At 44.1% G+C, this 21,737-nt stretch overlaps 1 non-coding gene across 1 annotated transcript; it reads right to left on the bottom strand.

Annotated features, from left to right (window-relative positions):
• Window positions 1–12,193: 12,193 nt before the first annotated feature.
• On the bottom strand, window positions 12,194–12,267 carry Trnan-guu. The gene has a single exon. It is a non-coding gene; the product is annotated as a tRNA-Asn (tRNA).
• Between the last annotated feature and the right edge of the window lie 9,470 nt (window positions 12,268–21,737).

Below are 21,737 nucleotides of genomic sequence, written 5' to 3'. Positions count from 1 at the left end.
TCATGCTCAACGGAGAGAAAACGTTCGTGCCAAAGCGCTTCATGACACGCTCAATACGAGAGGCCTTCCGTATATACAAAGACAAGCATCCCGATTCCGGCGTTGGGCTAACGAAATTTTATTCGTTGCGCCCTAGATGGGTCCAATGTATTCCACACCAGGAAGTGTGCGTTTGTGTGCGCTGCGCCAATTATTATCTTTGTATTGCCGCTCTAGAGAACGTTACAGGCTCAACATTCAACACTGGTGAAATGAACTCGGCATTTCTGTGCGACCCAGCAACAGAACTGTGCCTTCAAGGAGACTGTGATCACTGCCCAAAAGGCCAGTTTCTTACACTCCAGGAACTTGATATCCCGGAGGATGAAGAGATTGTGCTTGCAACATGGGAGTCCGGCGACCTTGTGAAAAAACTTTGGAACCTGAGACTTTCCTAAAAGTCATCCAAGTGACGGTTGGAAGTTGGGTACTTCACAACCATATCCGGCAAACGCAAGGTAAAGCGATCTACGATGAAAAACAGTGCATGCAACGCGGGAGCATTGTCTTTCATTTTGACTTTGCTGAAAACTGGACCATCGTGCTTCCTGACGAAGTGCAAGCATATCACTGGAAAAAAAAAAACAAGTTTCGATATTTACATGTGTAGTGACGACAAGAAAATCTGCAAACAGCTTTGCCATCATCAGTGAGGACCTGTGTCACGACGCCGCTCACGCTTGCTTGGCTCTAGAAAAAGTGAAGGAGTGGGTTGAAGACAACGTTGCGTTATACTCGTACGTGACGTACGTAAGTGACGGCGCCGCCAGTCATTTCAAGAATCGCTACCAGCTTCACCAATTTGCAAAGGACGATTGCCCACAAGCCCAGTGGTTATTTTCTGCATCTGGACATGGGAAAAATGCATGTGACGGAGTTGGCGGACTCGTGAAGCACCAGGCCACGCTGAACAACCTGAGAGAACGTTCAGTAAGCGCAATTCAGACGGCCAGGACAATGGTGAGCGTTCTATCAAAGAAACTGAAAGGCGTGCATCTTGTATATCTGGACGAAAATGAGGTTGTTCGGTATCGTGAACAAAAAAAAGAAGAGTGGCTGACGGTGCGCGCCTTCCCTGGCATTCAGTCTTGGCACGCGTGGCGGCTCAGCAAGTCATCAACAGAAGGGACCTGTGACGTATATGTAGCACGGACAGTCGGATCTGCTTGGAAGCAACTTTATTAAATGGGTACAGCGAGGAAAACCTTAGCGTAAAGTGCCGAATTTGATTTCCCAAGGACTGCTCATTTTGAATGCAGGGACATCTTATTTATCACATTTTTCTTCACGGGGTATTTAACCTACTGTTTTTGTTGGTGGTTACTAATAATTTTTATCTGATCACTATAAAAAAAATCCCAAAATGTTATCCTCGAGCAGGATAAAATATATCGGCTTGCCACGATTCATTCATACACCGAGAGCATCGAAGCTGCTCCAGTTAGGCACTATGGCATCCGTCACCTGAAATTGTTTGTAATCGTAAATACACAGCCGACCTAAATATCTTACTATTATATCTTTGTTTTTGTGTGTGGAAGTAAAGTTATTTATTTTACTCTAGATGTAAAATATACCGGAAGGTACAACTTCACACTGCATCATCTTTTCTCAAATCATTAGTCTCTAATATGATACCACTTTGTACGCTTATGTAAAATGCTGTATATAGTTTCTCCTCCCTTTTACTGTGTGACCGATCGCTCTTTTTATCAATGACCTCATCTGAATAAATGTATATAAAAGATTTGTACAAGTTTCATGAAACTGGAACTCAGAGTCACTTCTTGTATAGGACACTGCTAAGTGTAGGCTTTGAAAAAGTACTTTGGGGAGTTGTATCTTCTTTCTCAATAAAATGATGCAACATGTTTTTAATGAAAATGAATGCCGAAATAGAGTATAACAGGTTACCTAAATTTAAAAAAAATCGAGGGTGGTTTTTTTTTTTATTCGCATTGGAATTTTTCTTTGATTTTTTTCCCATGTTTGCCTAAATATATTGTAACTATTGTGCCACTCAGATACCTTATTTATTTTTTCAATAATAGCCATATATTAGTAAAATAATGTCTGCAAGTTATGTAATAATGATTAAATTATTTCATGAGATACAGATTTCCAAAGTTTGCGATTTGTCGTTCGAGCAGGCATGTTTGGCAATTTTTAGAAAACTAAATAAATTTTTAATAAATATTATTACTTTATATTACAAGCAAGTTGTACCCATAGTTTGTTTGTAAAAAGTTTTAAAATTCTCCTAATTTTATTGTTTTAATTATTCACTTTCAAACTTGCCCCCTCCATCAGTGCGCGTTATTGCAACTGTCCACCTCTCCCTGCCCTACGATTTTTCTTGTCTCCAAATTTTTTTTCTGGTCAAAACTAAGTGTGAATATGTTTATACCAGACACTAGACAATATCATATAAAAACATCAGTTGATTTAAAAATGTCGACCAGCCACCCTTTGGTCGATCTTATCTGAAATCACCCAGCTACTGTTTTTAAGAAATATTGACTGAAAATAATCATTGGAACAGTTAGCTCTCATAGCGTTGTCGGTTATGACTGTACCTTTATTTGTAATGCTCGGGACTCCTGTTCTTTCTTTATTTTCTTAAAATAACTCCGGAATGCCATGGAGTTGGTGCTGATAGCACCAACTCCTGATAGCAAAGGTAAGAGGTAATTCCGCAAAGTAACTGGGTATCGCGATCGTCCTCCGTGTCGTTTGCTTCCCATACTTTGGAAACATTCTTTTAAACAACGCTCGTGTGATAAAAGACTATAGTGTACCCAGTGGGCTACACACAATGCTCTATGGTCAAGGAACCTCCCAGTTCGTTCGATTTTAGTGTAGAATGTATATGTCGCAAAGGCAGAGCTAGAAATCTGCTCTGCCCGAAACTCGGCGCCTGCAATGTCGCCTTTCCCGCACGAAGGTTGGATCCAGCTCGGAGCACGTGACCGCTTTTCCGCCATTACGGAGTTGGCGGCGAAAGCAAAAAGGAACGCAATACTCTGGCTCTCCAAGCAGAGCCTGTACAGTTACTCAAGTAATATCTGATACCTGTTTGGGCAAACACCTTAAAGGGATTGTCCGGTCGAAACCGGAAGTACTTAAGTTCTTGCGCCCGTTACGTCGAGGGAGCCTTCATATAGACAAACGTCATTTTTATTTTGATATATGATCTTCCGTTGTTAATTAAACCTTTCATGATCCTATGCACGAAACTGCACCCCGAATTTCGCCAGTGTCAATGGCTCACATCCGTAGGTGCTGCGTGACGTCACAAAACGCTAAGGTTTGTCGGATGGTCGGGATAACAAGCGTTGGTCGATGGATGTCTTGTATTTTGTTTCGAATTATATAGTCTCCTAGGCAGTACCCTACTGAAATACGGTTCTTTTAATGCAGTTCCCAAGCACGTGCAAAAAACGTCACGCCTTTTAGCAGGATATTACTCGCAGACAGCCATAAGCTTCGAGGAAACGTATGCCGTTTCGCGCAAACACAACTGCGACGGACCCCGATCGAACTAGGGGCGCTTGCAAAGCAAAGGATGCAGATTTCGCCTCTGAAGCGGCACTTAGGTACACGAAGCGGCATCTGGGTACACATTTCGGCGGATTCACTGGATCGGTGATGAGGCTGCGGGTCATTCCGTCAGAGGCGACGTCCACGGCTCGAAGGCAAACGGCGAACCGTTCAAATGCATGTCGTCACTTGACTTGGACGAGTTTGGTGAATCGTAGCTACGCTCCATTTTCACACGCGGGTCAAACAGATATCGGGCTGCACGCGTGCTGAATACAACTTCTGGCATCATTTCGAGATGGCCAAGCTGTTGGTTTCGGTTTCGCGGCATAATCAAAGTCTGTTCGATTCGGCCAGGAAGTTCTGAACTTTAGTCGGTTAGAAGTCAAGAAGGCAGCAGCAAATGCCCCTCAAAGGGAATCTTTGCATTTCGACGATAGGTTCGCGGCATCAGGATCATTTTGCGTCGGGGGAGTCACTGGCGGCAGCGCGCGGTCGGTATACCGGTCACCTCGAAAACGAAGGCCTGACGATAGCGTCTTGGCCAAGACAATTATCGACCGTAACTTTGGCGTCAAGTTGAAGCGAGAATCGGCAAAAAAAATGCCGATTCTCGGTGTTTTTCTTAGGACTGTTAGTGGGCGTCCACAGATACCAGCGGACAAAGCATGCAGTATTATGCTCAGCTACGGCGACATGCGAGTGCCAACGCACTAAATGCCAGACCTCTGCAATCTATCGGAGTCGTCAATATGCATCCAAGAGCAACTGAAGGCGGAGACCATCAAGAAGGCAATACCTTTCCCGTGTCTGTAAGTAAGAATATCAACACAGTGGATCCCCGCATAGCATCAAAATGAAACAATTTACGTGAGCCAATATTTCAACACTCACCACAGGGAGCCAAATCTACGCGAGCAGGTGCCTAAAACGCTTTTAGAATATCATAATCAAGCAAATTCCTACCCTCGGTTATGATCTCAATTCCGCGTCCACCGCGGGTACGTTATTATCATAAATGAAAGGAAATGCAAACTCCGTATCGGCGTTATTGTTAAACATCGCAGACATTTGAGTAATCGCTACGAAAAATGACACCGCGAGCAGAGACGGACGAGGAGTTCTGCTATCGCCGTCTGCTCTTGTCGTCTGCTTCTGCACGGACGCTGAACCGAGTTCGGAGCCGGTGCAAGATTTTGAGGAACTGGGTCTGACCTCGTTCAGAACTGGGATTAATCGAACGCGCCAGTGTAGCGGTCGTGCAACTTCCGGTTCAATCGAATGCACCAGTTCCTGCACTGCCGAACTAGTTCAGCCAGTTCAGGCGTATCGAACATACCTAAATTGACTGATCCGATTTGGGCGAGGAGTGGGTGGACGTAGTTTAATATCGTGTGCACGGCATCACACCTCAGCTTACAAGCCATCTGTCCGCTGAGAGCTCAGCTCGTAGCTTTCTTCTGTGAGATGATTGCTGCATAAGCAGGATCTCGATCTGGACGGGAACCCAGTCCCTACGCACGACGGCAATCCACTTTGCTCGTCACTGCACGTCTCGCGGAAAAGTGTGGAACGTCATGTCTTGGCTCGCATGTGCTGCCCGGTGGTTGTGGCACCCAACCGCGCAACACAAATCTCACCCAACCACGAAACAAGTCGCGCACAACAACAAAAACGAAGCACTCTGAGGCGTTCACTTGCAGGCAAACAACGAGACAAAAATGCTCGCTTTGTGTTTTGTGACGTCAGAGCTTCAATGTTGCCAACGAAAGCAGCGTTTACGCTAGAATGCGATTGGAGCAGTATAAATTCAATTACTCACGCAGAGGGGCATATAAAATTCGGATATTGCACGTACGATGCTTCTCGAGGCAATAACAATGATATTCAATTGTTTTCTCGAATACAAAATTTGACCGGACAATCCCTTTAAATCTGTCTACAAGGTACGATGCATTAATCACTTTGTTGCTTGTTTATATATCTGGTTGAATCATTTAACAAACTAAAGGACCCAAGAGAGCACTACGTAGTCAAAAACGTGAGACACAAACTACCCAGTGGTGGTTGTTGTTGTTTTTAATTAGAAAAGTCAGTTTTGGTAGTTTTTGGCAAGCGCCAGCGGGCATCCTTTGACGTGCAACCGCGATCTCGGTTACATGGACGGCTCCTGCTTCGAATTAAGCCACCGCCAGATGGCAGGCAGTACCTAGGCCGGAATTCGAACCCGCCACCTGGGAACCCGTAAATTATTGATGAAACACCCTTATACGCTTGCGAACGTGCGTACGCATCTATAGCGACGCCGCTCATTAGTTTCATCATTTCGGCTCAACGCCGAAATGTTAAAATATGGGTAGACGAACGACTAAGACGTCGCTATAGGACACAATGATACACCTGTAGCCTTTTTACAGCTCGAGAAGCCTCGTGAAAAGCAGGTGAGAAAGCGAGCAAGCGAGGAGCATATTCCGCTTTTCCGTCCAGTGCCGGTCATGAATGGACTCCAAACTAGCTGCCTCTTCAGAAACACGAGCTTCCGCATGACTGCACCTGTTCGAATAAAGGAAGTAGCAAGCTCCTTAAAGTTATTCTGAACTGCGTCCTTTGTTTGGGAAACATACAACGGAAAACATTGATATTACTTAAAACTTAAAAAAAAAAAAAAAAACAATATTGGAAACGTTTTAGTGCTGCCATCTTTTGCCTCCGAGCGAAGGTGTCTGTTGGGTTCTTGCGGCGCCCACGGTCCAGACGTAGCAGCATGCGGCGGGTAAATGCAGTCGAAGAATAGCCAGATCCATTCATTCTACAGCCATATTTGATATCTCTTGAAATCACACGGCGGGTCATCCAATTATTTCGGTCAAGGTAAGCCTGTCGTTTCGCGGCGTGCGGTTGGTTCCTCCTTCCGTACAAACGTCCCTAGCGTTACTTCGTCTTGCTAACAAAGAAATGACTATATACTTTTTCCAACTGGCAAAGTAGAAGTGTCTCGTCTTTCGTGTTTCGCTTTTATCTTGCCCCTATTGATTCAGTGTACCTGCCCTGATGACTGGCCTGCGCGATTGGATCATGCAACCAGATATATATAAGGCAATTTATCAGGATTTGATAAATTCAGGTGTTTAAGCGTAGTAAACATAAATAGCGCGAGGCAATGACATGGACACGAAGACGGGACTACAGGCTTGTTTACTCTTGATGGTCACGTCCTTGTCTCTCCTTCGCTCTATTCGTGTTTAACTTGATGATTGAAACTATGCGGAGAGCAAGTCGTCCGCTTCTTGCGCCGGGGTTGCGATGACGTCAGAACGACGCCGAGCTGTCATTGGCTGATTGAAGAAATAGTGAGTAAACCTCGAGGCGCCCAGAATTGAGATCTACCCACTGTTTTTTTCTTTTTAATCAGCCAATTAGAGCTCGGCGTCGTTCTGACGTACGTCACAGCAACTTCCGAGCAAGAAGCGGACGACTTGCCCTCCGCATGGTCGCTGCAAACTTAATGAACGCAAGGTGTGGCATGCCTCGAGAATCGTATCGTCGCCCAGCAGCCAATGAGGTAGCCGAATCAGCCGATAAGAACGCCGATAAGCGTCAACATAATAATACACTCCCGGCGTTTCTTAAGCTGTCGGTCACTGTAGCTAACCTCTATTAATGAGCCTACTTTCGGTTAGGTCAGTGAAACTAATAATTCCCCTGAGAAATATTATGAAGAAACTTTCTCTTTTTTTGTTTTTATAGTTGTTTTTTTTTTTTTTGCACGAGTTCAAAATTATTTGAACGCCATACGCTATACCGTACTGCATTTTTAGGAGACAGCGGTCGGCTATACTTGAGTGAGAGAAATGAAAGCAAGCATTTTTTTTTTTTACGCTTTTCCTGGAAGAAATTTAGGAGCTGTACGGAAATGCAACTCAGCGGGAGTCACACTGCTCATATACATCAGACAAAAGACAATCTGCAAACAAGAGTCACCGCAATAGCCGCGGTTCGAATGCCGCGTGCCCCCAAGTTTGCTTCTTGCACTCATTGCCACGCGGCGTTCGAAGCACGGATCTCGCGGTGACACGTGTTCGAACCTGGATGCAGACTGTCTTTTGTATGACGTATATGCGGTGTGCATGACTGCCGGCTAAAGGCTAATTCACACAGACCCGTTTTCTTACGTTACGTTACCAAAATTCACCGAGAAATCTGTGCTTCGTATTAAGCGTGGCTACCAATTCAAGGAGATAGCCTGGCACGCGACTTTCGAGACACGAATGTTTCGGTGACTTATACGTAACGCAAGAAAACGGTGCTGTGTGAACTAGTTTTACAAGTTGAACCGAGCTCAATTCCTTACGTTACGTTACGCCGAGCGTGTGTCCTTGGTTGCCACGGTAACCCACCGTCCTAGCTCGTCGTCACCGAAACATTCGTGTCTCGAATGTCGCGTGCCAGGCTATCTCCTTCAATTGGTAGCCACGCTTAATACGAAGCACAGATTTCCCGGTGAATTTTCGTAACGTAACGTAAGAAAATGGGTCTGTGTGAACGAGCCTTAAAGGGGCCCTGCAATCATGTTTAAGCGTCTACCTTTTTTGCGGTTTCCACGTCTCTTGGGGTTTTGGGAAATCCAGCGGGAACGGAGAGAGCAACTAAATATCCGTGCGTCATATTTTAATCGGACGACGCGGAAACCTCCTCCACCGACGGGGGCGACCCGCGGTACCGAAAGCTCGCGAAATGTGACGTCTTAGGTCCTGGGCTTACTACTGGTCAGAGCCGCTAAAAGCTTTTTAGTTGAAATACAAAACATAAGTGGCGCGAACCGTTTAAATTATTTATAAAAGAGGTTTTTGTTCAGTATTTTAGATCAGAAAAGAAACAAATGCAGTTTATAACGTACGGAAAGAAGAAATGACCCGTCGACATACCCGCCACCAAGCGGTGGAAAAGGCGGCGCATACTAAAAAAGAGTAGTGGGATCAGGCGCCGACACGGAAAGATCCCGGATGTACGCGGCGGCGCTGCGGTCGTTTACAGACTGGAAAATCCGACCGGCTCCGAGCGTTCCGAAGGCCTTCAGCGAGAAGTTTTGTTTTTTGGCCATTTCGCTGTACGGCAGCGCGAAGTGGCTCCCATTCTGAACTGATCTTTACCCCGTGTTTGCTGTCGTTTGTGGCCAATGAAGTGTCATGCCGAATTAGTGTTTAATCGCGCAGCAAATGCAATGAGAGCCGCCCTGGCTGCCCGCTGTGTACAGCCTATCCAGAACACGCTTTAGTGGCGCCCTCTCGCGCCGTCGACACGCAGTGCGGCAGCCGTGATCGCTCGCTGAGCTCACTACCACTCCTCTAGTTCACGGCCACTCAAGCAACCAAGGACGTCATGAGTAGGGGTGTCGCGAACTTTTGTCGAACCAGATTTTTTGGTCGAACTTTCGGGGTTTGACTGGGTCGAACCGGTTCGACGAACCTTCGAACTTTTCACCAGATTCGACCGGTTCGACTTTGTGGACAGTGTGGCCAGACCTTGATACAAGCATGTCTAGGTTTGGCAAATGTTTTTTATGCAAAGGGTTATTTTATATTGTGAACAACTGCAATTAAAAGAAACTAATTCTAATCAATGAAAAAGTAATTAACTTAATTTTTAGTACTGTATTAACTGAAATAGCCAATCAGCGCTGCACTTAATTAATCTCTTAGCCCTTATCATCCAATCCGAAGCCAACTGGCCAGACTGTCGCGCATGCGCACGCGAGTCGAACCTCAACAGAAGGTTCGTCGAACTTTCCACTAAAAGTTCGAAAAAGTAGAACCTGGTCGAACTCGAACCGCGGCCGGTTCGCGACACCCCTAGTCATGAGGGAGGTTATTTTTTGCTCGTTTTTGTAATTCTAATTTGCCTATAGCTTTTAAAATACTGTAAAACCCTTTATTTTCGCGGCCCCCATTCTTCGCGAATCGGTCACAGGTGACATAATCGCGACCACTAAATTTCGCGAATTCCAGACGCCTGCATTGAAAATTTTAAGGACCGAAATTTTCGCGCGCCATTAAATTTCGCGAATTCTTCAATTCGTGAAATTCGCGAAAATTGACGGCTCGCGAACATTAAGGGTTTTACAGTGAAGTGAAATTCTAGAAAAGGAAAGTTGCATTAAGTTACTACGGTCAGTGCGCTCAGGTTTGGTGCAAATTAAAATTCAGTAAAAAAGTGCTTGCAGGGCCCCTTTAAATGTTTGCCATCGTTATTTTCTAGATACGAAACGGACCTTGAATATGAAACGTGGCATCTTCGGAAAGTTCGCAGCGGTTGTGGCCCTACTCGTTTTCGTGGCATCGGTCTTTCTGGTGGTGCACAAGGGTCTGAACGTGAGCATTAGCTGGCCCAAAGCTGCGGGCACTTCACCGGTTGCCTTCGAGACACAGCCACAAGTTGAATCAGGGTGAGCTTTTTTTTTTTCTACATTTTATACATGGATTGCAATGACGTCACATCGCATATTTTTGACCAGCATGTAAGAGGAGGAGAGAGAAGCTGATTTTGTTAGAATTTTGATTGACGGGTTATTCTTCTCTAATCTTCTGGGAGGGGAGTAGCGACGCCTGTGCAAATCCGGGAGGCACAAAAGAGGGTCCTGATAAGAGGGGAGCACCTTCTTGCTCTCCCCACTGGTGGTCATAGCAGCGCTCTTTGAATGACTTCAGGTGCAACCCATGTATTCTTTTGAAATAGACCCCTTTTGAAAAGTTCATCCAGCAACATTGGTTGTCACCATCTCTTTATCGTCCCCGAATGTTGGTCCTTTTGGACTTAGGCTAGGTGGCGCAACCTACCGCCCGTTATAAAGGGCATAACCGTCGACATTCATCCATCCATCCATTCATTTGGCATGAAGCGTGTGAATGGATCCGAGTCGTCACCGCTGTATCGTCACCGAACATTGACGTAGTAGTCATTTTTGACGCGAGCCGAGCCAAGTTCGCGCCGAATGCTGGCGTAACGAACTCTCGTTCCCAATAGGTGCTCATAGAGTACGTGCGCAAACAATGGCCGACTCAAATAATTGGCGCAGCAGCCACCAGATGGGTCGCACTTATGAAAAGAATCTATTGTAAACGGGCTCGGAGATTCTGGTCGCACGAAACTGTCGCCTCATTGGGCTACGCGAAGGGGGCGTACATTGCGGCATTCCTCGGGGGCCCAGTGTTTCCAGCATTCGTTTTTTTTTTGTTTTTTTTTTAATTTTAATGTGTTTCTTGAAGGGTTCATTTTTCACGCAGATTCGGTCTTTTGGAGTTTCCGACTTTCTTTCCGGACAAAAAAAAAAAAAAAAAAAAAAAAATGAAAGAAGGGTTTTTGTCGGAGTTAACGTTGAAGAAAACATGACACGTGCGTGGAATTACTCAGCCTCCGGGGAACACGCGATTGACTCGAATACTTAGAAGACGTCCCGGTACCGCAGCTCTAACCATAGTGCAGCTTGGGCTGGGCTCTGGGTCAACATAAATGAAAGTAATTGCCCCTTATGAAGCTTTTTTTTTCTTTTTTTTTTTCTGGGTTAGCTTTTGTTTGGGGTTTTTCGGTTTTCTCCCGATTTCGATTAAACCGAAAAGACACAGAACCTAAAGTCGATCTTCTCTGTAAAAATTGCTTGAGAATGCTTTCTTTGATTGCAGGAATACAGAATCCAGTACACCGCTCCCACCAACATCCGGAAAAAGGTACGCCAAGTTCTGAAATCGGGTTCTAAGGGGTTTGATTTCCTCAAATTAGATCTCAGACACGTGCAATATCAAAGTGCAACGTCTTATTTTGTCGATTTAAGTTCCGGTATGTTCTTTTATAGTGCTGTCAATATCAGCGACGGTGTGCGCGGTGCGGTACGATCAGTTTTCTACATTGATAATCAAGTTACAGAATATGAAACAAACTAATTTAATTATTCTTTAATAAAGAAAATTTTTTATGTTACCGTACTAATTCACAACGAAGGCATATTTAGTCGCTTTTTTTCATTTGTTATAAAAATAACAAAGGAAAAGCGTATTTCATGCAAAACTTTTAGAAAAGGTCAAGATTGTCTTATGGAATAATATGGAATAACACAAACAAATCAGTTAAAAGGCAAAAAAAAATATCAACATGGCGTTAAGAAGTTTTATTGGCCATTTAAAACACACAATGAATCGGAAAAAATCTGAATAATTTCCTATCTCTTTCCTTTTTACCAAGTTTTCTTTAAATGAATGCTGCTTTGAGTCCTCAGCAATTTATTTTCTCCGTGACCTGGAAAAGATTGACCTCTCAATTGTAATGATTTACGAGCTTCTGATTACTATTTTGATCTTTTGATTAATGGTCAGGTTCGCCTTTCATGATTTCACAAAACAGATGCCTTGCCTTTGTCGTAAACTTACTTGGGATTACACAAAATACGAATTTTTGTCAATAATCCAAATATGGTTTATTCCATTCAGCAGGAACGACAATCTGTTGCAACCTAAGAATGCAAAAATAAGTCCCTCTACACTTCAACGCTAATGAGATGTTATCGTTAGCACATTAATGCAATTTTATAATCCATAAAAGCATCAAGAAAAAAAAAAAAAATATTCGCCACCGGGTGGACTCGAACCACCAACCTTTCGGTTAACAGCCGAACGCGCTAACCGATTGCGCCACGGAGGCGGGCTTGTCGGGCCGGCATAAAAGCGGAAGGAAAGCGAGCAATCTCGCGTGTTGGCGAGGTTTCGTCGCAGTTGTTTCTTCCTGACGATTTCAGATGCCAAAGAAGCTCTGGTGGCGACCGATTAATGGAGTTACACAAACGTGCCTGCGTCCGCCCATGTTCTAAGTGTATTATCGTTTCTTCCGTGACCGCACTTCTTTTCAACTAGCACCCGGAGAGCGGACGCTACGCCGACGGAATACATGACGTTCCGGAAAAGTACTGTAAAAGAATTTGTGTTTGGGCTAGTTGGTGTCGACTGTATTGAACCATGGTTAAACGCGCTAAAACGACGTACACAAGATAGAATCGCCCGTGTTGGTCTTCTATCTTGTGTACGTCTTTTTAGCGCTTTTAACCATGGTTTTCTACCTTGTGTTCCAAATAGCAGCCAGGTACTTTAAACCGATCGCGAAATTCGCGCTACGATTTTGTGCAGCGTTGCCCACAGATGGTGCTTTTTTTGTCAAATTTTTGAAATGTAAGGTTACCCGAAAAAAAGTTCAAAGAAAAAGTAAAAGAGAGAGAGAGAAAAAAAAAAAAAAAGAAATGCAGTCAAGCCACCGGTCTTCAAACAGTGGTGCTGCCTATTGTTTGAACACCGGCGGCTTTGTTGTACATTTAACTAGAGGCCGCATAGAAGACATTTACGCCTGTACACGTGTGCCTATGTGGCCAGCTACACGACGATGTCGAGCGATATCGCATGAGTGGCATGACCTTCCGGAGGGCTGCGGGGTCTGGCGAAGACCACAGCGTCGCGCGAGGCGCCAAGTCACGTGATGCCCGAACTGTGCCGGATTGGCTGAGATGACTCGTAGCATTCGGTGTGGTCGATCGTAAGGGAAAACCGTGTACAATTAGCGCTTTATAAAGTATATTCGTAATCGCTATCCGTGCGTAAAGAGAAAGAAGAGAAAAGAGAGAGAAAAAAAATACGCTTAATTAATTTAATGAACGGAGTGCGTTGAAAGTTTTCAAGAATGTGTCCAGGTTATCATATTCAAACTTCACGATTGTGGATTTCAAGAGGGAGAAGGGATTTGCTTTGGAAATTTGGTTTCGTCTTGTGCACGTGGAGAGAGGAAAACGGTGAAAACCATCCTGTTGAAGCTGCTATTACAGTGCTCTAGAACACTCTATTGCAATTCAAAGAAGAAGAAGAAGAAGAAGAAGAAGAAGAAGGTTTTTATTTCGGAACTATCATATGTAAAAATGCTGTGAATGGCATCTGGATCCATAGCCACAAGGCTAGTTTGGGATCCATACAAAAAATGTGCATTTTTCTTTTTTAATTTTAGTCCGGAACGATGCGAGAAATACGCGAAAAAAATTCAAGAGTGCTAAAATATGAAATAAAATCATAGGTGCGAAACAAAACAAATGTATAAAACTTTGGACCTGTACACAGAGTCAAGACACTACATGAATACATATTATGTTCAACAGAACAAACAAAGATTCGAAAATGTATAAAACTTCGGACCTTACAGGGAGTCACGAAACTACATGAAAACATGCTTTGTTCAACAAAACGAACAAAAATTCAGCTAGGTGAACTCTAAATGTCAGACATTATATAGGTTTTTATTGATTGTTCATTTTGTGTCAGACATTTTATTGGGTGAAATAGATTATTCCATATGTTTGCCCCAATAAAGGGAAGGCTTCGACGTTCATGTGTGTTGGATATTTTAGGCAAGTTAAGGTTACTTTTGTAAGCATGCCTTGTATTGAAACTCAGAATGGAAGAGTGGTACAGAGGGTTCGTATATATTACCCTTTTGACCAGTATTGCAAGTTTGTGATCTTTAGCTTAAATAAAGCGCATGATGTCAAGTTCTTTAAAACTCCACATCATGCTCACACTCGTATCTGCTAAATTTGCTTTTGGGTGTTCGTCTAAAAAAAAAAAAACTTTCATGCTTTTGCTTCATGTTGTGCCACCTGCAAGTCACAACGTGAACCAAACGTTTTTTTTTTCACTGTTTTTTTTTGTACATAAGAACACGGTATTTTTATGTGTTAATTGTTTTCATAAAACCATCCACTCGGGAAATTTGAGTACGACAAATGCATCACCTAAAGACACCTTTGTGGAAAGCCTCTTTGCGCTCAATTCAATGCTTCATTTTTTTTTCTTTGTTCTCTTTTTACGTCTTATGGCCCTTGGACGCCATAAGACGTAAAAGCGTCATAGCGCCATAAGACTTAAAAAGAGAATAAAGATATTTAAAATGGCAGCATATCCTTCTGGGCAAGCGATTGACTTCGGGTGTAAAAAAGATAGCTCACTGCATGTTATGCAGGATTTATATTTGAGCTGCATTTAAGAAGCAAATATAGATTGTACTTAATTGTTACAAAACATTTAAAAAAAATGGCCATTTGCTGAGTATCATCGCTTGATCGACGTGAATAAACTCGGTGAGGATAAAGACTTTACAAATATTACATATACGAGCAAAAAAAAAATCGAAAACAAAAGAAAAATACTGCTGAGAATACGATTAAGAAAACATCTGTGCTAAGTAGAAAGAGCTTGATATAGTACAAGATTTCATCACGAAGCGATGTAAGAACTTGGAGTGTATTTCCTAACAAAACGGAAGGACGGAAGTCTATAATAATTTTTTTCTCTCAAGCGACCAATGGCTAACTTTAAAAAAAAAAAAGAAGAAAAAAAAGAAAAAATCGAGTAGGAACTCCACCGAACCCTAGGCACATGCACGCTAGTTTGCGTCGGCATGTACACTGATTGAACCAAAAATGTAGAAGTTTGTGTTCCAGTGCGACGCGACTGGCGCACGCCGCGCGGCCGTTACCGAAGGTAGGCACTGAGAACCACAGAGAAAACGAAACCGAAACCACGCCACGTACGTTGGTACGCATTGAAGTCGGAGCGGTGCGGTTGCGCTGGGTTCACAGCATGAAGTGCTGCCGGTGCTGCGTCGTTAAGTACTTCAACAGTTATGCGTCGTATCTCGTGAGGACAAAGTTTCACAGTGTTTCACCTCGCCGATGTTCTGTGGGACAGCGACAACGATGGACCCGTGCCGTACTACGCGAGAAATTTAGTCTCGCGATCATATCTGCCACTGTGTCGGCACGGCTGATATATTCTAGACTGCCGCTTTGCGCTCTGCGTTTGTTTTCGTACCAGTGACGCCTACATGTGTTAGCGCCGATGGGACGAACTGAAATACTATCCCGCACTCGCGGGTATGCAGTGCCAATTTCGTTGAAGGAATGCCCTCCAAAGAAGATTCGTCCTTGTCGTACGTGTCGATATTTCCGGACAAGTATGGCACGCAATCTGTACTTCATGTAAAAAGATTCGAACTGTAAAAAAAAAAAAAAAAAAAAAAAGTGACAAATATGAATTGAAGGAAAACTACAATGAAACTCGGAATCACTGGAGAATCGACGATTGAGTATGCAAGTTTATGTGGTGTGCTTTCGTTTTTGATCAGCCTCCTTTGGATGTGGAAACACTGACACCCCGAGCTCTGTAAACAACATTTTTTTTTCTCGGATTTAGAGCCACCTATCACAATGTTGTTTGAACTGGAAGTACCGTCCATTGGTCCCTTCCTACCTGTAAAGTGTGCACCTCCCACGATGAGTGGTATTATCTTGACAGCCTTTGACGGTCAAAACTGGTTCCCATTTGGTTACGCCGCCCAAATTAAATTTCCACTTGGTTTCACTATGCCATCTCCTTTTGGTATAATAAGTGTTGTGTCAAGTTACGGTCATGTCAAGTACCTGTGTGCCGAAAATCAGCACCTCGCGCAACAAGTTATTACACAACAGCTGACCGCAAAAGCCTTTGACGGCCAAACCGTGTATTGGCCGACAACTTTGTTTTCTCGGCTTTAGGACCACCTTTCGTAAAGTTGTTTCAATTGGAAGTACAGTCCACTAGTCCCTTCCTACCTCTAAAGTCTCCACCTCCCACGACGAGTGGTATTCTCTTGACAGCCCTTTCATGGTCAAAACCGCGCTTACCATTGAGTTACGCCGCCCAAACAAAATTTCCACCTGGTTTCCCTATGCCACCTCTTGTTGGTATAATAGGTGCTGTATCGTGTTAATGTCAAGTCCAAGCACCTGTGTGCCCAAAATCGCACTTCGTACAGCCCGGTTATAACACAGCATTTTGAGTCCAATATTGGATATGCCGTACAGCTTTATTTCTTTATTCGTTGGAAACATAACTTTCACACCTGCTGTCTTAATGACACTTGGCACACTTCGTGCACAAGCTTAGTGAACATCTCAATCGCCTCCAAATACCATCGTTCCAGCAGTCCCGCTTACAGCGAGGGGCGAAACAAATTTCCCACTCAAAGCAATTATGGTGGCGGCCGTCTTGCTTTTCGGAAAATTGCTCCAACCCCTTTTTTCGGCCGGAACTAGAGAAATTACCCCTCATAACGACTTAAACTCAATATATAAGAAGTAAAGAACAGCTAGATGCCCTTCTTAGGTCTGCCCCAGCACTCATGCAACGTCACCCTCAACGTATCTGCTCAAAAAGCAAAAGTTTCGTCCATGCGCGCTTCCGCCGCCACAGCTTCGCATGCGAAAAGGCGCCGCAGGCTGCTGAACGCGCCTCACTGTCGAACGCCAGCTCCTCCGCTAGCGGCGCTACGCGCGTTTTTCAAAGCGCCCCCTATAGTTCCCGCACGGAGTGTATAGGCCCTAGAATGCAAAAATCACCTTTAAGAAAACAAAGAAATAACACTGGAAGTTTGCAAATCTGCAGTGTTTGAGACATAACATTAAAACCATAAAGGACAATGATATACGTAGGCACCTTTAGAAATCACGAATTGTTGGAAATAATTAGTTAATTTAAAATAACAATGTAAATCCAAATTGCTCTTGGCGTCCCGAAGTAGCACTTGGGACTGCTTCCGAATTATACGAGTGTAGCTCAGAAAGCTTTATTTGTCAGCACTGTACTTGCCACATTCATGTATAGTGGAAAATAGGACGTAATTCCTAAAAATCCCTATTTCAAAGCGAAGTTCATCATCAATGCGCAACGTCGCTACAAGACTATGCATGTAAAAGGTTCAGTTCCAAATAAGGCTAATGCTACGCAACATTAATTAGGCTTCGCAATAGAGCCGTTCAGAGTGTACGACAGGATATGAAATTTTCTGCAGTGCATGTTCCATCAAACGTATCCTCAGTTATAACCACGGCACCTTTTTTTTTTTTTTTTTTCAGCTCTACTGACATGGCCCTATCGGAAAACAAAATCACGGAAAGGTTTGATTCCACCATGGTGAAACGTAAGCCATTCATCTCCAGGGTTTCTTTTGGGCCATGTAATTGTTTCTAATGCATGGTTGATGTTGCATCCTAACACGTGAGGCTCTCAATTGCTTATTTGCGTTCGAACAGATCAGATAGGTAAAACGTACCATACCTCGCGCTGCAGAATCCAGGATCCTGGGTTCTATCCCCAACCCTGCCTGTTTTGATCCGGATGAGCATCATACCGGCGTACGGTCATGTATCACTACTGCGCGGTGCACGTTAAAGTCATCAGGCTAGCGGTTGTACTGCACTGACTAAATTGCTCATCTACAGCTGAGACACTCGTCGCCCGTTTAGGCAGGCCAAGTTCTAGGCTGTATAAACATACACACAACCCAATTTTTAACGTACCATACTGCAATGAAAGATCTTTGGTTTCTAAGGTGAAGTCTTGATCGTGCTCTACTTGTAGTGACGTGAATGGCTTATAAAACGCAAGTTAGCAAATTTAAACACATGACACCATGAGCGACTCGTAAAAATATAATGTGGATGAATTCAAAATTTTTCACTGAGGAAGGTGCATTTTATGCACACCAAACAATTCGACATCGTTAGAAAAATTTGATAAAGCTTTCTTTTTCTATAATCTTAAGGCCATCGAAAATAGCTTAACTTCATTTTTTTTCACCATGTATATATATATATATATATATATATATATATATATATATATATATATATATATACAGGGTGTCACAAATGAAAATTTACACGGTCTTTTTTACCGCAAAAATAAACTAGGCATCGCCGAACGCTCATTCTGCGCCCAAAGGTAGAGCTAGAGGTCACAACCAGATGCCAAAGTTTCAGCCTGATCCGATAACTTAATCAAAAGTTATGTGATTTTCTGAAAATTTCAATGGGAAAATGGAGCCCAATTTTGCCCGTTTTCGGTTTCTGGTACCATAGAGCTCCATGTGTTTCAAAATTCCGTCGGCCGCCATTTTAAATTCCATTAAAATTGTCAGAAAATCACTTATAACTTTTGATTAAGTTATCGGATTGGGCTGAAACTTTGGCATCTGGTTGTGACCTCTAGCTCTACCTTTGGGCGCAGAATGAGCGTTCGTCGATGCCTAGTTTATTTTTGCGATAAAAAAGACCGTGTAAATTTTCTTTTGTGACACCCTGTATATACACATATATATAAGGAATTTCAAAAACTGAAAATACGACGGAAAAAAAAAGAAAAAAGAAAGATGGTACGTTTGGTTAGAGCACAGTGTCACCGGTCCCAAGGATTACTCGCGGCGACAACCAGGCTAGGGGGCGCCACTGAGCAGCAGGTGGATGTTACGTGATACCTGCAATGTGAGGATGCCGGGTTTAAGTTTTAGAAGAACGTTCGCAATCCGCTACACATTACAGCGTTACGAGAGCTAGCGCAACGCCATTAAAGGGTTCTTTCAGACACTAATAATTCCGTTAGCAGACTTTGAGCGCTGCAAAATCGCCCTTCTTTATCTTCTACCGGTATATCCGGCTCAAGTTGGTCATCTTCCACTCGTAGATTTGTAGCAGCGCCCCCCCCGTGGAGCGCCTCCAACCCCGCCTAACTTGCACCGTGGGATTTCAGAGAGCTTGGCGGAAGTTTACAAAGGCGCGCCGAGCGCACTCATTTGCTATATCTCGGCGTTGCGCATGCGCGGCGAGGTCGCCGGACCATCCGGGCCGCCGACTTGGATCTGTTCTGACGGCTCGAACGTTTACCTCGCATAGTTCAAGGATCCAAAGCCAGGACTGGAGCGTGGCGAATCGTAAGCGCTGACATCTGTCAACGTGAGAGGAAGAGCGATAAAAAGAACGACAGAAAATCCGCAATGTTAAGCCTGTTCATTTTGCCGCCACTGATTGTTTACCTTTTCACACTGCATGCCGTCGGCGTTTTCTCGTGAAATAAAGCAAGAACAGACTAGGCAACGACTGGGCAAGTGATGGTTTGTTACCCCTTTGTAAAATCTTCCCAGCAATCCGGGGTGCTATGTTGCGCTTTTTGCACTCCCAGGAGACTTGGAAGAGGGAAGTGACGTCAACGACACAGCAAACGCAGATTGGATGTTGACAGAAGAAAACGAAATCAACACCCAATCTGCGTTTGCTGCGTTGTTGACGTCACTTCCCTCTCCCTAGTCTCCTGGGAGTGCAAAAAGCGCAACATAGCACCCCTGAACTCCACCAATGGAGATCGCTGTTCGTTCCCCGCCGCTTCTGGGCGGCCGAAAGGTATGTGATGGTGGCGACCGCGGACGTCTTCCTCGTTATTCGTGACACGGGCTCCTTATGGTACGGATATTTTCACCCGGACTGTGTCGCGTGTTATTTCTGCAGCTAAACAGTGACAGTTGTGAGTCATGACCGGTCGTCGGACAGCTCAGTCGGCTGAGGCGCTGGTCGGCTCGTCAAGTCCGAGCAGAGGCTATTTTGAACCGCGGACCGCCTCGGGCGGATCCGGCGGGTCGCTGCAAAGATGCGAGTTCATCTTCCGCTAGTCGATTTGGAGCGGGTCCCTCGGAGTGAACGAAACTCTTGCCTCCCTCACGAATGTTAGAAGCCGCTTTGGATCGGCGAGTGGAATTCACCATAAGGCTCGCGAAAAAACAAATATTTGAAAAGCAATTTTTGCAATCTTTTTATTAACGTCGTTATCTTTATAGCTCAGTCTTCCTTTATTGATTAAAGTGCTATATGCGCTTCTTTTGGAAATAAATGACTATTATGTTTGTAACTGAATACAACTGACGGCCAATCTGTCCACGCTATTCCGATATGAGTCAAGCGCCAAAGCCATCTAGAGAAATTTTCAAAAATAAATTACAACAACCGTAATTCTTTTGTTGTGTCGTTGTTCATTGAAAACGAAACGCCACAGAAATCCCTCATATCCGCCTGCTCGCTCGCTTCTTTGGTTTGTTCTGTCCTCACGACAAAGCGGCCGAGCAGAAGGCCGCATCCTTCGGTCAGAGCAACAAGGATTGCAAACTTTTTTTTTTTCCTGGTGCTACGCGTTGCAGTCCTGGAACGGCTTTGTCCCGGCTACTTCTTGCAGCAGCAAGATATAATCCGCCGCTCAGAACCAAGATCGCGAAGCAGTCTTGGTTCTGAGCAACTATCAGGAAACGCGCTTTTGTCGCCCTGTAACTGTGTTCGCCGATTTGTTGTCCGGCAGTTGGAGAACAACCTGTCACATATGGCGCTGAATGCGTGGGCAACACGGGGAACTCTCCGCCATCTTGATTGTTTACATTCGAACCTTCGTTCGTGGCGCGGCGGCGCAGGAAATATGACTTTACAAAGTGCTAGTGCATTCCACGGCTGGAAATTACCACGGAACGACATCAACCAGTTACTGTGATTAAAAAATTTGACGAAATTTCCACTCTCTACTTTATCGAAATGCTCCTCGTTCTCTGACGAAGCAGCCAGCCCTAACCGAGGAAGATGAGATCGCTGCTATGGTCGTGATTTACGCCACCGTATAGTGTTTCTGTCCGGGTTCTGCCTTTCATGCGATTCCTATTTCTGGTGTAATATTAAATTAGCACCGGCAGTACCCCAAAGTGTCCTTTATGGCTTGCTGTTTAGCTCAACTGAGGTGCTTAAAAACTACGAGACTGTCGTCTTTTATAACGACCGGTGGAATAAATATTTTTCAACCCTGTCTAGTTGCGTTTACCGTCTGCTATGTGATCGTTTAATTCACCAAAATGGCCTGGGGATTTTTGAAACTATTCGGGTATCTAACAGCGGATGTTTTCAAGTTCCAAGCATCAACAATCATAATCAAAATAGTGGTCTTCATGCTTCGATTTTTTTAATCGCTTGCTTTCGTACGTGATTTTTATTAAATTGTATCAAGGTGTGAGTATAGGCATGCCATTTTATTTCACTAGGAGTAATGTAAGCTGGTCACGGCAGTTCTAATTTCAACAACCGTCTTAGCGTTCACAGCCCTAGCTGTGACCGGTGCGACAATCACTTCCCGTAATTATGCAGTAAAAACAGTCATGAAACTATTTTAGCTGCGCGCCAACCCTAATTATTGTTAAATAGCGTTTTCCAATAACTTAAGTAAGCGCTTAAACAAACCATGTTA

This window comes from Ixodes scapularis, unplaced genomic scaffold, assembly GCF_016920785.2.
Source record: "Ixodes scapularis isolate PalLabHiFi unplaced genomic scaffold, ASM1692078v2 PGA_scaffold4__175_contigs__length_147842914, whole genome shotgun sequence".
Taxonomy (NCBI): Eukaryota; Metazoa; Arthropoda; class Arachnida; order Ixodida; family Ixodidae; genus Ixodes; species Ixodes scapularis.
This window is presented reverse-complemented; position numbering and strand designations above follow the sequence as displayed.